This window comes from Callithrix jacchus, chromosome 4, assembly GCF_049354715.1.
Source record: "Callithrix jacchus isolate 240 chromosome 4, calJac240_pri, whole genome shotgun sequence".
Lineage (NCBI taxonomy): Eukaryota > Metazoa > Chordata > Mammalia > Primates > Cebidae > Callithrix > Callithrix jacchus.
The window spans coordinates 7,340,241-7,355,057 of NC_133505.1; the positions used below are offsets into that span (position 1 = coordinate 7,340,241).

General features: G+C 41.3%; 1 protein-coding gene across 9 annotated transcripts in view; it reads left to right on the plus strand.

Moving 5' to 3' along the window:
* The window catches only part of LOC128931694 (uncharacterized), an 818,901-nt gene that overhangs the window by 748,041 nt on the left and 56,043 nt on the right, over positions 1-14,817 (plus strand). For 8 of the 9 annotated variants that reach the window (XR_013533632.1, XR_008480428.2, XM_078368202.1 and 5 more), the window contains one exon: positions 1,532-1,640. The exons of the other annotated variant lie outside the window; for it this stretch is intronic. The gene's annotated coding sequence lies outside the window, so the exon portion shown is untranslated. The remainder of the gene's footprint in view (positions 1-1,531; positions 1,641-14,817) is intronic. 9 annotated transcript variants of the gene reach the window in all.

A 14,817-nucleotide genomic window follows, 5' to 3' on the forward strand; every position in this document is an offset into this window, starting at 1 on the left:
AGGCATGTTCTAGTTCTTATGAACGCTTCTAATGATTTTAATGTAGAAAGAAGAGGTAGATAAAAATATGTGAATGACTTGAAGGACTATGGGTAATGAATCATTTTCCTACCGTTTCTATCTGAGTTGCACAAACATGCTACTAGAATGAATAAGGATGTTTAGTAATATCACAGGGTACAAGGTCTATAAATAAAAGTAAACCGTACTTCGGTATATTAACAATGAAAAATTGGAAAATGAAATTAAAAACAGCTATGATCGCATCATAATATGATAGTGTAGGGATGACTTTAATAGAATGTGTGGGGTCCAAAGTGGCTCCCGCCGGAGGTCATGGCGCTCGCGAAGGCGAGGTCATCAGTTCAAGGCTAACCTCAGAAGCTCAAACTGATTGGCAAAAAAAAAAAAAAAATAGAATGTGTATGATACATTTACCTTACAGTTCTGAAATATTGCTGAGAGAAATTAAAGGAGACATACACTGTGTTTATGGACTGGGAGTCTATATGTTATTAGGTTCTTTATTCACCCCACAGTGAAATATACATTCAAAACATATCAATCAACATTTACATGTAATTTTTGTAACAATTAATAGGCAATTTCATTCTTAAATTTACATGACAAGACGAAAACAATAGGGAGCAAAGGTGATTTTTAACAAGAAGGGCAAAACGGACCACTCATACTACCTGATTTTAAAGCATGATCAAGTTACTGTAATGAGGATGCTAGGGTATTGGCATAAGAACAGACATGTAGGTAAGTGAAACAGAGTAGTGAGTTCAAAAATAGACATGTATATACGGTATAGTTATTTGGTGTTTGACAGTGTTTCCCAAGTAAATCAATGGAGAAAGAGTAGCTTTTCAATAAATGGTACTGAAACGATAGAATATTTGTACTTAATTTACACCATATACAAAAGTTGAAATGAAGCATGGGTCTAAACATTAAATTTAAAACTATGAAGCTTCTAAAATACATGAAAGAAAACATTTTTAGCATTTGCTTAAACACTTTTTTATGGCACAAAGCATAAGAGAAAAACTGATTTTGTATATGGTATAGGATGGGGTGGAGTTTCACTATTTCCATATTTCCAGCATTAAAAAATGTGAATATCAAAATTTTCATTATAATTTAAGATTTTTTTCAGAATTTTTATTTCATGAGAGTACAGTCCATCTCACAATAGCCTATCTAAAGCACTTACCTGAGATTTCGTTATCCTTGTTGAGGTCTAGTTGTCTATATCTTCATCTTACGATTTTAAACTTTTAAATATGTCATAATTTTTTTCTCAAGTAGATATAAACCTTAAGAATCATCCTTGCTGTATATTTGTTGACATGATTTATTAGCTGAAGGGCTATATTAGTGGGCCAACTGGCATTTGTTCATATTTTTATTACATATCTCTCATAAAAGTGAGAGGAAAAGATAGCAAGGGAGAGATATGAGCCTTAGCAAAGATAAGAAGCATAAGATAGAACGAGAACACTGTGTTTTCCTCTTTCTCTGACAGTGGTTTTCTGGCACGGCGCCCAGGCTCTATTTGAAACAGCTGGCTCCCTTCACTTCAGCAACCAAGAATTACAAAATAGACCGAAAGGACACTGAAACCCTTCAAGATGGTGAGAGTGATGGTGGCCTCATTGTCCCTATGCATACTGGTCTGTTGTGCTTTTCCTTCTTCTGATTCCTTTACCCTTGTCTTCAAATGTTAGTTGCTGATACAGAGAAAGGCTGTCAGAGATCTTGGGACTCACCAAATTTATTTGTGTTAGCAACTGATGATTAATTTTGTTGTCATACTGATGGTAAGGAGAACACAAGATTAGAAATAGAGATCGAATATTTGCTGAAGTCCAATTCCATGAAAAGCCCTTTTTAACTTTTCTCTTGCTTAATTCTCAAAAATTTCATAGAATGCTAATGATTTTGGTATTATTTCCATTTTAAAGATGAGGAAATTGAGGTTTATTGAGGAAAAAGGAGCTTGACCAAGTCTAAGAGAAAGTAGACAGCAGTGTTTTGATTCAAACTGAGCCCTGTCTCAGGTCAGAATCTGTGCTCTTTTTGCTACTTCATGTTACATGCAGGAGGATCAGTAACCTAGATTCACTTTTGTAGCCCTGTCAATGGATAGTGGCAAAGATGGTGCATTAGTCATATACTGCTGTGTAACAAATTATCCCAATAATTATAGCTTAACATAGAGGTAAATATTTACTTTATATAATTTCTGTGGATCAGAAATTAGGGAGTAGCTTTGTTAAAATGCATCCATAGTATTTTAATTTATTGAATAATGGCACAGGGAGGTTTATTAATTAAAGGAAAAATGCATTTCCCCAGAGAAGGTAGGTAGGCCACTCCACACAGGGTCATATAGGCAAGCACCAGAGTTGGTCAGGAGGCAGAGGAAAGAAGGGAAGAGAAACATGGTTCAGAGTCTTTATTGTGTTTTCTGTGGAAAAGGCAAAGCTGGTCAGAGATAGAGTAGAGCACTGACTGATTTGAATAAGGGCAGGTTCTGTTCTGTAGCATGGTCTCCAGTTGTGTGCTACCGTCCTGGCTTTGTGTTGATTTAGGCAGGAAAATACTGGCTTGGTCTGTGAGTCACACAAAGCAGGTGGTTGGCAGTGTGGACTTGAGATTGAGATTGGCTGATTCACATAGGAAATATGCATTTGTGATCACAGGTTTACTATCTCTGAATTTGCTAGCCATAGGAGGAGGAGTTTATCCTGCCTGCTAGGTCACTGATGATGTTAAAACATTATAAAATATATTTTTAACCAAACAGGATGTATACAGCAGCCTAGTGTTGCAGTTCTGGCTTAGAGTCTCTCATGAGATTCCAGTTCAGACATCAGCCAGCACTGCAGTCCTTGAGAGCTTGATGGGGGTTAGAGGATCCCTTTGCAAGATGGTTAATTCATACGGTGCTGGTTATTGGCAGAAGGCCTCAATGCCTTTCAGTGTTAGTTTGTATTACTCTATAACAAACTACTACAAATGTAATGACCCAAATGAACACACATCTATTATCTCACAGTTTCCATGAGTCAGGAGTCAGGGCATAGGTTAGATGGGGGCCTCTGCTGAGAGTTTCTTCTGAGGCTGAAATCAGGACATTGGCTGGGCTATGTTCTCACTGAGGCTCAGGATCCCTCTCCAAGTTCACTCCAGTTGTTTGTCAAATTTAGTTCCTTATGATTGTAGAAATGAGGTCCCTTTTTCCTAGCTGATTGTTGGCCAGGCATCTCTCTCAGAGCCTAGAAGCTGTCCTCAGGTTCTAGCATGAAGCCCTCTCACAGCATGGCAAGTTACTTCTCCAAAGGCTGCAAGAGAATCTCTTTCTAGTCTGCTATGGCAGTGTTACATAACATAACGCAATCATGGGGTAACTGTTTCTTTACCTTTTCCATATAAGGTTATTTGTTCATGCCTGTCGGGTCATATTTATATGTCCCGCCCACACTCATGGGGCAGGGCCTGCACACCAAGGGGTAGGAAGTTTGGGGCCCTGTTAGAAGCAGCTACATGTAGCCAATAGGAAGCTTATGTTTCAGAAATATGACTTTCTTATGTTAAAGATGTTTTCTTCATGAGGCAAATGTTCCTAAAATATTTACTGGGTAATCCATGATTCATAAAATCCATGTGGTAATGAGTCTGAAGCTTGGGGTCCTGTTAGAATTCTCTGTTGACAGGGACATGGCAGCTGGCTACTCCCAGACCAAGCTATCCCAGAGAGAGCAGGGAGAAGCTGCCATGCGATTTATGACCTAGTCTCACAAGCCCTGTACTGCACATTCTGCCATGTTCTATTTTTTGAAAATATTATTAAGTTACTAAATCTGCTCTACCCTCAAGGATGGGAAATTGGGCTCCACTGTTTGAGTGGAGCTTATGAAAATCTGTGGACTTATTTCAGAACTGTTTAGAACTTAATTAGAACTATCATAGATGGCAGTTAAATACTTCGGCTCTCTGCCTAATCAGCTACAGAATGAAAAGCTTCGGCCAGTTGGTTATTAAGGTTCTTGGAGTATACATGTGCATGTTTATGTATTTGCTTCTTAAGTAACCTCACTTGTGGCTCCAGAAGAAATTGGCAAAGGCATGACTCTTTCTAAGGAAAACATAATTTATGTTGAAATTAATTGGTCTTGATATTTATCATTGCATTTTTCCATCAAAGTGAACAATTTTTGTCATTTCTGTAATTGAAATAATAGATGAGAACTTAAGTGAATGATCTAAATGTGTGCCTGTGTTGTGGGGATTATCACAACCTATTTTGCCACATTTCAAACTATGAAATTGTCGCTTCTTTTTTATGCAGAAGGATTTTTTAGCAAACAACTTTTTCTTCTGAAATATGGGTAGAGTTTACTTTGTCTATTTTGTGGAAAAAAGGGAGAAAAATGAAAAAAAGTCAACTTCAGTCCTCCCAACTACCCTTGACATGCAAAGAAATATAAAAATCCACCTCGAGTTTTCTCATCAGGAAATTGGTGTGGTTTATGGCATCTATCTCAGACCCATTACCTCATGGATTTAGTGGATCATGGATTACCCAGCATATATTTTAGGAATAGTGCCTCAAGAAGAAAATATCTTTATTATAAGACACTCATATTTCTGAAACATAACCTTCCTCTATAGTGGCTACACGTGGCTGCACTGCCTAGGAATATATATTAATAAAAAGCCTCTGTCATTAAGATACCTGATCTTAGACAAAACAGTTTTTTCTGGAGGGCCAAGTGAGCTAACACTATTTCTTTCTGACATTTTGCGAATTAAATACTGCTATGCAATTCAAGAGAATATTTGCCAGAGGAAATTCCATTTAAAAAAGCTACAGCCACATTCTCTTCTTTGCAGTTTCCAAATCAGCAACAGTCCAAAATTAATCTCAGAGACTGGTCTTCTTAAGTGGTCAACTAGATGTCACTTGATTTTAGCATTGTTTATTCAGTAAGTGTAAATAATTGGCTGGGCCTGGTGGCTCATGCCTGTAATCCTAGCACTTCAGGAGGCAGAGGTGGGAGGATTGCCTGAGCCCAGGAGTTCAAGACCAGCATGAGCAACATGAGACACTGTCTCTTTAAAAATAAAGGTAAAAATAAATAAATAATCAAAGAAGATACTGAAAACCATTTCTTAGGCCCTTGAAACCCCAACCCAGTCGGCAGGGTGCTGTGGCTTACGCCGTTAATCCCAGCACTTTGGGAGGCTAAGGAGGGCAAATCATGAGGTCAGGAGATTGAGATCATTCTGGCCAACATGGTGAAAACCTGTCTCTACTAAAACTAGAAAAATTAGCTGGGTGTTGTGGCGTGCGCCTGTAATCTCAGCTACTTGAGAGGCTGAGGCAGGAGAATCGCTTGAACCCGGGAGGCAGAGGACTGCACCACTGCACTCCAGCCTGGTGACAGACTGAGACTCCATCTAAAAAAAAAAAATCCCAACCCAGGAGTGGAAATCCAGGCACTTCTTCAGGGTGTCATTATCCCAGGGCTACTAAAACGTCATGACAGCACAAAAGAGACACAGCATGTGTCATAAAGGAAATACTATTTTATATGCAAATGAGAAAGAAAAGTCAGGTAATTTTCCCAAGGTTTTCTTAGTGGGAAAGTGGCAGAATAAAGGTTCCAACCAAGGAAAGCTGATTCCAAAGACTGAACTTTAAAAATGGTACTCTCAAAAATCAGACTCAGTGGCTGCTAAGGAAATGTTGGTGTAGGTAATTCTGAACTTTTCTGAATTGCTGTGTGAAATATCTAAGCTAGGCACTGCCACCAGTGGAACACCTTCTTACCTTTTCCGTGCCGGAACACTCATCCTCTTTTCTAAAGGAATACAATGAAACAAGAATATTTGCTCAAAAGTGTATTTCATTAGCTGTATTTGTTTTCTGCAGTAATACTACATCATAAAAAGCTCCCCAAATCCCAGTGGTTCTTAATGATTAACGTATCTGTAACTTTTTACCTATGGACAGGACTGTGGGCTGACTGACATGTCTCTGCTTCAGATAAAGTTCTGGGATCTTCCACATGTGAGTCACTCTGATAAAGAGATATCTAGGGCATGCTCTTCCCATGGGAGATGCTAGATGTGTATTAGCCACACCAAACCGCACTGGCATATTTCAACCTGTGTTCACAGCAAAATGGCTTACATCCCATTGGCCAAAGCAAGCCATGTTCAAGATCAGAGCCACTGGGACAGGGAAGTCATGGCAAGGGTAAGGAGTGAACAATCAGTTGTGGGCAAGTCATACCATCCACCACAAGCACCAATTCATCAGCTTGCTCGTGTTTAAGTGGCTTTATGGGGCTTTCCTCTAGAGCAGCCAGGCTTTCTTTTGATGGCATATGTTACCCATTCTCTTGTACACTTTAATTCTCATAGTTTGTTTGTATCCTAGGGCTTTGATTTCTAGAGAAAACATTGTCTCTATATGAAGCTGTACCATTGACTATGTCTTGGGTATTCTATATCTGCATATTCACCCTATTCCCTGTACCAACACAGACACACACACACACACACACACACACTCCTAACATAATGATCTAAAGACCATTTTTCTGGCACAGCATGCACTCCGCTGAGTTCGTTTTATCTCACCACTCAAAAATTCCTGAAGTAAGGCCGTCTCTTTCCCATAAGTAGATCATAGTGGTGCCATCTTCTCTAAGAAATCTTCCGTTTCCTCTCAAGTTCTGATTAATTGAGCACAGAAATAGGATCCTCTAGGCCCTTGAAAAAACTCTCCCTTAGCCCTCATCATACTGTACAGCCTCTGCCCACGTTCTCACCTGTGTGCCTATTAAACTGTGAGATCATGGAAGGCAGATTTAATACTATCAAGTGCCTTGATTGGTGTCTGGCACTCTTAGATAATGTTACTTCTTGTTATCGTCTTCACAACTATATCCCTATACTTAGAGCATTTTCTAGCACACAGTGAATGCTCAGCAATTACTAGTTGAACTGCTTCCTTTTTGTCCCTTGAGAGCAAATATGACTTGAGAGGTTACAGCAGCATGGTGAGAGTGGAGGCAGCCTTCATCGTAGAGGTTACAGCAGCATGGTGAGAGTGGAGGCAGTCATTGTAGAGGTTACAGCAGCATGGTGAGAGTGGAGGCAGCCATCGTCGTAGAGGTTACAGCAGCATGGTGAGAGTGGAGGCAGCCATCATTGTAGAGGTTACAGCAGCATGGTGAGAGTGGAGGCAGCCGTCATCGTAGAGGTTACAGCAGCATGGTGTGAGTGGAGGCAGCTGTCGTAGAGGTTACAGCAGCATGGTGAGAGTGGAGGCAGCCGTCATTGTAGAGGTTACAGCAGCATGGTGAGAGTGGAGGCAGCCGTCATCGTAGAGGTTACAGCAGCATGGTGAGAGTGGAGGCAGCCGTCATCGTAGAGGTTACAGCAGCATGGTGAGAGTGGAGGCAGCCATCATTGTAGAGGTTACAGCAGCATGGTGAGAGTGGGGGCAGCCATCATCGTAGAGGTTACAGCAGCATGGTGAGAGTGGAGGCAGCCATCATCGTAGAGGTTACAGCAGCATGGTGAGAGTGGAGGCAGCCATCATCGTAGAGGTTACAGCAGCATGGTGAGAGTGGAGGCAGCCATCATTGTAGAGGTTACAGCAGCATGGTGAGAGTGGGGGCAGCCATCATTGTAGAGGTTACAGCAGCATGGTGAGAGTGGAGGCAGTCATTGTAGAGGTTACAGCAGCATGGTGAGAGTGGAGGCAGTCATTGTAGAGGTTACAGCAGCATGGTGAGAGTGGAGGCAGCTGTCGTAGAGGTTACAGCAGCATGGTGAGAGTGGAGGCAGCCATCATTGTAGAGGTTACAGCAGCATGGTGAGAGTGGAGGCAGCCGTCATCGTAGACCAGCCTTGCTTTGGTCAGTTTGGGAATGAGAAAAACATCTTTGCTCTTGGCTTGTGATATGTGTCCTGCAGGATTTTTACTTTCTCATTTATTAAGTTTGTATATTCCTGATTTTGAAACAGATCATAATAGATATGTACTCCAAACTCATTTTCAACCTTTAGACTGGGCAATCCCCAAACCCTGTGTGCTAGCCTAGTGCTTTACCAATTTGCTTTTCTAGTAAGACAGAAATTTCTATTGTAGATTTATCCTGAGGCTTATAACCGGTAACTATTGGCAAAATTTAGGAATAGAACCATAAAGTGCGTGCTCTGTAGCAAAGCACCCTCCTGAATTGCCTCCATATTTCCTAGCAAACATAATGAGGGCTTTTATACCCGCAGTATATAAAACCATGAGCCCAGCTCACATGGTTCAGCATACTTCCACAACATGCCTTCAAATATATTACCTGTACCTTGTATCAGGGTTGCAATTTTCCCATGAATTAGCATTTATTTTCAGTAACCCAGAAAGTCTGTAATGCTTACAGATTTATTTGTCTTGGCATGCTGACGGGATGGAACAGAAACTAAATGCACAACACTTGCAGGCGCGTCAGTGAAAAGAGTGTAAGTCTTTCGTGAGAACTATAGCTTTAAAACCACCCAAACTGTCCTATTTTCAGAGAGAGAGAAAAGGACAAAGACAGAGGCAAACAAAAGAAAATCATGAACATGGAGATTGGGGTTTTTTTCTTGGTAGAACCGAGGTTGTTTTGAATAGATATTCAATAATGTATTGTTCCGTTAGGTATCAGTTCCTACATATGTTTTACATTATTTTACTTAAAACACAAGGTTACCTCCTCTACTAGAAAACTTGAATGAAATGCTTCCTAATGCGATGGTTTGAAGGCTGACACTGGAGAAGCAGGGTTTCCTGTGTCCCGTTACAATGGCTTTTTCATGTCCCGGGATCTCCAAAGGATACGGGAGCATTGTGGTAAACTCAGCCTTGCTACAGCGAGCTTACATATGTATGTACACTTCCCTCACCTTTCTTTCCAAAGGCCCCAGAGCAGATGTTTGCAGATTGATTTATGCTCCATTATATTTAGCTGTCACTTCACCCAGAACTGAAAAGCAGCCGTCTCTGGAGAAAATATGACAGTAGTTTAATGAAGTACATGGATACTGCAATGAAGGGCAGGAAGTGAAGGCTTGTGTGAATCTCAACCTGCTATCATAGAAATGTAAGAATGATATTTCTGTCAGGTATTCTGTGAACCAATTTGGAATGTAGAATTAATATTCAGAGAGGACTTTGTAACAGCACCCCGCTGTCCCCTCCTGAAACATAGCCTTTCACAACCCTTGATGGAACCCCAGGCACCACCCCTCTTCCTGGCCCTCTTCAGGACACCCTCTTCACAATGATGGCTGCCAAATCAACCTAGAATCTTGCTGCTTAAAAATGAAAGCAAGCTGGAGGTGATGGCCAGTGCCTATAGTCTCAGCCACCTTGGAGGCTGAGGCAGGAGGATAGCTTGAAGCTGGGAGTTTGAGACCAGCCTGGGCAACATAGTGAGCCTCTGTCTGTAATAAAGAAAGAAATTTATAAAAATGTTAGCACCCATCTTTGCTGAGCATTCAGTGGCTTCATTTAGCCCCTTGACTCTGAGCCCACTTCTGAGGAAGCCACCCCTTTTCAACAGCCTTCATTTGGGAAAGACGCAGGGCTGAGTTACTTCCGGAGATGCAGCCAGCTCCCAGTGGGCCATGTGGAAAGCATTCTGTCCCGTCTCCAAGGCTCCACTGCCCTGCCTCCAAAATGGCCTTCACCCAGAAGCATTGGATTTGGGAAAACTATGGAACATGGTTTCATTTCATTTTCTATTCCAGGGGTTCTGCTTGTACAGTGCAAATCCTCCCTAGGGCCAACTCTCATCTAACTGACCTTATGGAATTTCCTTCTGACTAAAGAGATCAGGAGAGGATGCAAATGCAGTTGTCAGTTATATTGGAATTCTAGGGGAAAAGCATTAAAGAGAAAAGGGAGAAAAGAAGAGGCCGAAAGTACCAAAGCTTCATTGAGAATGTCTGCTTACGACAGGATCTATTTAATTTTTTAGTGATTTCATGCCTCTGCTCGCTCACTCTAGACCCTAAATTCCAATGCTTTCAAACATGTCCATTTATGGGAACCTTTGCCCTTCAATGTCGTCCAAAAAAAAAATACCATCTTCCTCTTGATTAGCTCATATGTTTTATCATATACTGTATTTGTTGCTCTGCATAGTGTTACATTATGCACTTATTGGCATATATTTATTTTTAGTAGAATTTTGGTGCAAAGCAGCCTTTTGGTCATGGTCAGTGAGATTGGATTGTACTTGATTAATCTGTGGAGAAGCAGTTGATGCTTTCCATGTCTTGCAGGATCTCATCTCATGGTTATTGAAACAAATAATTTCAAGTCTGGGGAGTTTTCTTGGGCTCTGAGTGGCCCAGTGTGACACTGAGAATCCAAGGTGAGATTTCAGAAGGATCTTTTTACCTCGAGACACCGCAGGCATTCTGTAAACACTCTCTAAGGACTTCAGCACACGGTCCTCACCAGGCTGCCCGTGCTCCTCTGCCTTCACCTCAGCCATTGCCCTGCATGGTTTGCAAGCCAATGTCTGTTTCATCTGGGAAAAAGGTGTTTCCCAACAGTCACATTAAAGTCTTTCCTAGTTTGACCTAACAGTCAGTTATTGAAGGTTTCAGTGCCCCAGGTCTTCGCTGGTGCTTTAATACGCAAAAACAGTTTCAGGCCTCGAAACAACTCTGAGAGAGGCATTATTACATCATTTTACACTTGAGAGCGCTGGAGCTTAGAGAGTTTAAGGAAGTTGCTCGAAAGTAAAGCATCTCATATTGAAACAGGCTTCAAATTCACAACCAGATCTGCTGACTCCGTGCCCGACGTTTTTTTCACTTTATATCACAACTGCTCGTCAAAAAAGATTGGAGTTGTGTTCAGTCTTATTTTATTACTCCCAGCTGTTTATCACTTCCCATCAAGTGTGGCATTAAAAATTTGGACTGAATCTATCAGATCAGATCCGAAGTGCTGCCTACCACTTTCTGGACAAATAATTTTTGTAAATATGGTCCAATTCAATTAATGAAATCCAACACACTCAATTTCAGCTCTGATTCTTTGTGTCAAAGTGTACACCTGTTGAAAATAAATCATAATGCAACCGAGAGATCAAATATCACTGTAGCAAAATGTTACAGAGTAGTTCTTTAAAAGACAGAAGTATTCTGAGCTCAACTTAGGTTATTGTATATGATGAGCTGTTTTTGTCTTTTTTAATCCATGTGTATGTTCCAGCCTGTTGCCAATACAGTACTGTCCTCTTCTGCCTAATCGAATACTGGTACCAGTCCATGCATATCTGTAAATGTGTATTTGTTGGGAAAGAAACTCTTTTTCTATGCCATTTACAAATTGAAAGAAACTCTTTTTCTATGCCATTTACAAATAAGTTTATTTGAAACGGAGCAAAAAAGCTGGCTGGTTTCTAGACTTTTTAGCCCAAATGGGAGAATCACAGCATATTTAAAGATGGAATTGGGTGGAGGAACGGCAGTGGTAAAATACAGTGATAACAGCCTGTCTTCGTCATGGAGAATCACAATATTCTCCATGTGTGCCTTGCTGAAACGTTTTCAAAGCAACTTTTTCCTCCATTCTGAAAGGTGTTAAGTATCTCAGAGTGCCAAAAACACATCATTCCCAGCCAATTCTAGTGAATTTCTTTTTTGCCAATATTGCATTTCTTCCTTCCTGCCTGAAGGTATGAAGCTAACTGAGAGTTAGGAAAGTTATACATATCAAGAAGAAAAGCTTGTATTTATTTATTTATTTTAATGTGGTTTACATGCCTTTTAAAATTGCAACATTTCCCATAGAGCTCGACTCATTGTTCCCGCGTGGAGGCAGGCCACCTAGTCCTTGAAGATGGTCTGATCATAGACATACCTCACACCCCTTTGTAGATTGTCAGGAAAGCCTTTATGTGTCCTGTAGACAATAAAATTCCCATAGGTGGTTATTTACAGAGAAATTTGGAAATTTGGTGGAAGAATGCCAGGTGTTCTGTGAACAAAGTAGGGATGTGAAATTAGCATTCAAAAGGGATAAAGAAATGCGAGAAGAGGGGCCCCAATCTTCTCTAACTGAATACGTCTTCTGCAAAGCACCAGGGAGACCTAGGTTTTAAAAAAGAATAAAAGTCAATGAAATTGAGAGAGCAGAGAGTAGAAAATCAGAGAGAGGAAGCTAGAGGAGGCAGCACAGATAAAGGCTCTGAAGCTCCCAGAACACAGAAGTAAAGTACGTTTATGCACAGCGGCTTCGCCTATGGGAGGAAAAAGTCATACTCTCACCTTTGTTTCCTGTTTCGTCCTTATCACCTTGCTTGACCCACTTCCCTTCCAGCTGTTTATAACAGTTTTGTTTTTGTTTTTTTTAAGAAAAGCGTCCTGTTATAGCAAGTGATACTTACCACCTCCTGCCCAGATCCAAATTCCTGCCTCGTTCATCCTCTTCGTGTACTTTTAGCTGCCATGCACTCTGAGCCCCACACGCGTGCACACCGCGGTGTTCTGCACCTCATTCCTTTGCTCACATTCCCTCTGGCTGATCAGTGCCCCCTGCAAACACAACTATTCATCCTTCAGCATCCGCTGGCAGTAGCCTTTCCGGAGCCTCACAGACCTCAGACTTCAGCATTGTTTTACATTCTTAATTTATATATTCTTCTATTGTTATAAATGCTCACAGATTTTTGTATACCTTTTCTTCCACATGAGTGTGAACTTCTGGAAGTCAGGAACCATGTTGGTTCACATTTTCATCCCTAGTACACAGCATAGTGCCTGGTACAAGAAAAACTCAATGTATTTTACCATCCTAATGTATTAAATAGAGCTCTACAGCAGATAAGTGTTAACTCTCACAGTCACATGGTTAAGATGTTGCTGGCCGGGCGCGGTGGCTCAAGCCTGTAATCCCAGCAGTTTGGGAGGCCAAGGTGGGCAGATCACAAGGACAGGAGATCGAGACCATCCTGGCTAAAATGATGAAAGCCCATCTCTACTAAAAATACAAAAAATTAACCAGGCATGGTGGCACATGCCTGTCATCCCAGCTACTTGGGAGGCTGAGGCAGGAAAATCACTTGACTCCACGAGGTGGAGGTTGCAGTGCGTCAAGTTCGCACCACTACACTCCAGCCTGGGCAACAGACTCTGTCTGAAAAAAAAAAAAAAAAAAAAATAGAAGATGTGGCCATAACAGCTTGTCATTGCTCTGAAAATGAACAAGCAAATTCTCACCACTGCTGCAAAGACCTGCCTGATGGGTGCCCTTTGTTCCTGTCTTCATTCTCCCTGTGCCCATCCTCCTCCCTTCTCAGCCTGGTTACCACCTACCTTCCCTCTCTTTAAAACCTGTTGAAGCATCACTTCCTCATGGATGCTTCCCTGCCATCCTTGGATAGATCTACAGCTTCTATTATTCACTTCATTAGCACCCAGTAATTGTCCATAAAGTATCCCCCAAAGCTCTTATGACAGCTATCGTTTTACATTTATTTGTATAACTCTTTCATACATTTATGTCTGTCTCACTAAATTCCTTGAAGATAAAAAACAATGTTTCTCTTTTTTTCATTTTCTTTTCTATTTTGCAGAGCTCAGAACAATGCCTGGTACACAATAGACACTCGATAAACATTTGTTAACTAGACGAACAGATGGTATCTTCATTTTTATATTTAAATATTTTAGAAAATGAGTCAAGATTGGTCCCTGGCCGGGCGCGGTGGCTCACACCTGTAATCCCAGCACTTTGGGAGGCCGAGGTGGGTGGATCACAAGGTCAAGACATCGAGACCATCCTGGTCAACATGGTGAAACCCCGTCTCTACTAAAAATACAAAAAATTAACTGGGCATGGTGGCGCGTGCCTGTAATCCCAGCTACTCAGGAGGCTGAGGCAGGAGAATTGCTTGAACTCAGGAGGCGGAGGTTGCGGTGAGCTAAGATCGAGCCATTGCACTCCAGCCTGGGTAACAAGAGCGAAACTCCGTCTCAAAAAATAAAAATAAAAGACTGGTCCCTTTTTGGCCCAATGCAGTGGGTCACACCTGTAATCCTAGCACTTTGGGAGGCCGAGGCAGGCAGGTTATGAGGTCAGGAGTTTGAGACCAGCCTATCCAACATGGTGAAACCCTATCTCTACTAAAAATACAAAATTAGCTGGATGTGGTGGTTTATATACTCAGGAGGCTGAGGCAGGAGAGGCGCTTGAACATGAAAGGCCGAGGTTGCTGTTAGCCAAGATAGCTCCACTGCACTCCACCCTGGACAACAGAACAAAACTCCATCTAAAAAAATGGTTTTTTTTTTTCCTTTTCTCTCTTAGGGAAACTATAATTTTAACACAGGCAACCGCAGATACCTATCGATTCAAAGGCAGAGCATGAGCAAATGGTCTATTCAGTTCTATGGTTTGCTATTTTATTATTTTAAGTAGGTGATATGGTTTGGCTGTGTCTTCACCCACTTCTCATCTTGAATTGTAGTTCCCATAATCCCCATGTGTTGTGGGAGGGACCCTATGGGAGGTAATTGAATCATGGGAGCAGTCACACCCATGCTGCTGTTCTAGTGATAGTTTTCATGAGATCTGATGGTTTTATGAGGGGCTTTTCCCCTTGTACTTGGCATTTCTCTATCCTGCCATTATGAGAAGAACGTGTTTGCTTCCCCTTTACTATGATTGTAAGTTTCCCCGGCCATGCATAACTGCGAGTCAAACCTCTTTCGTTTATACACTACCCA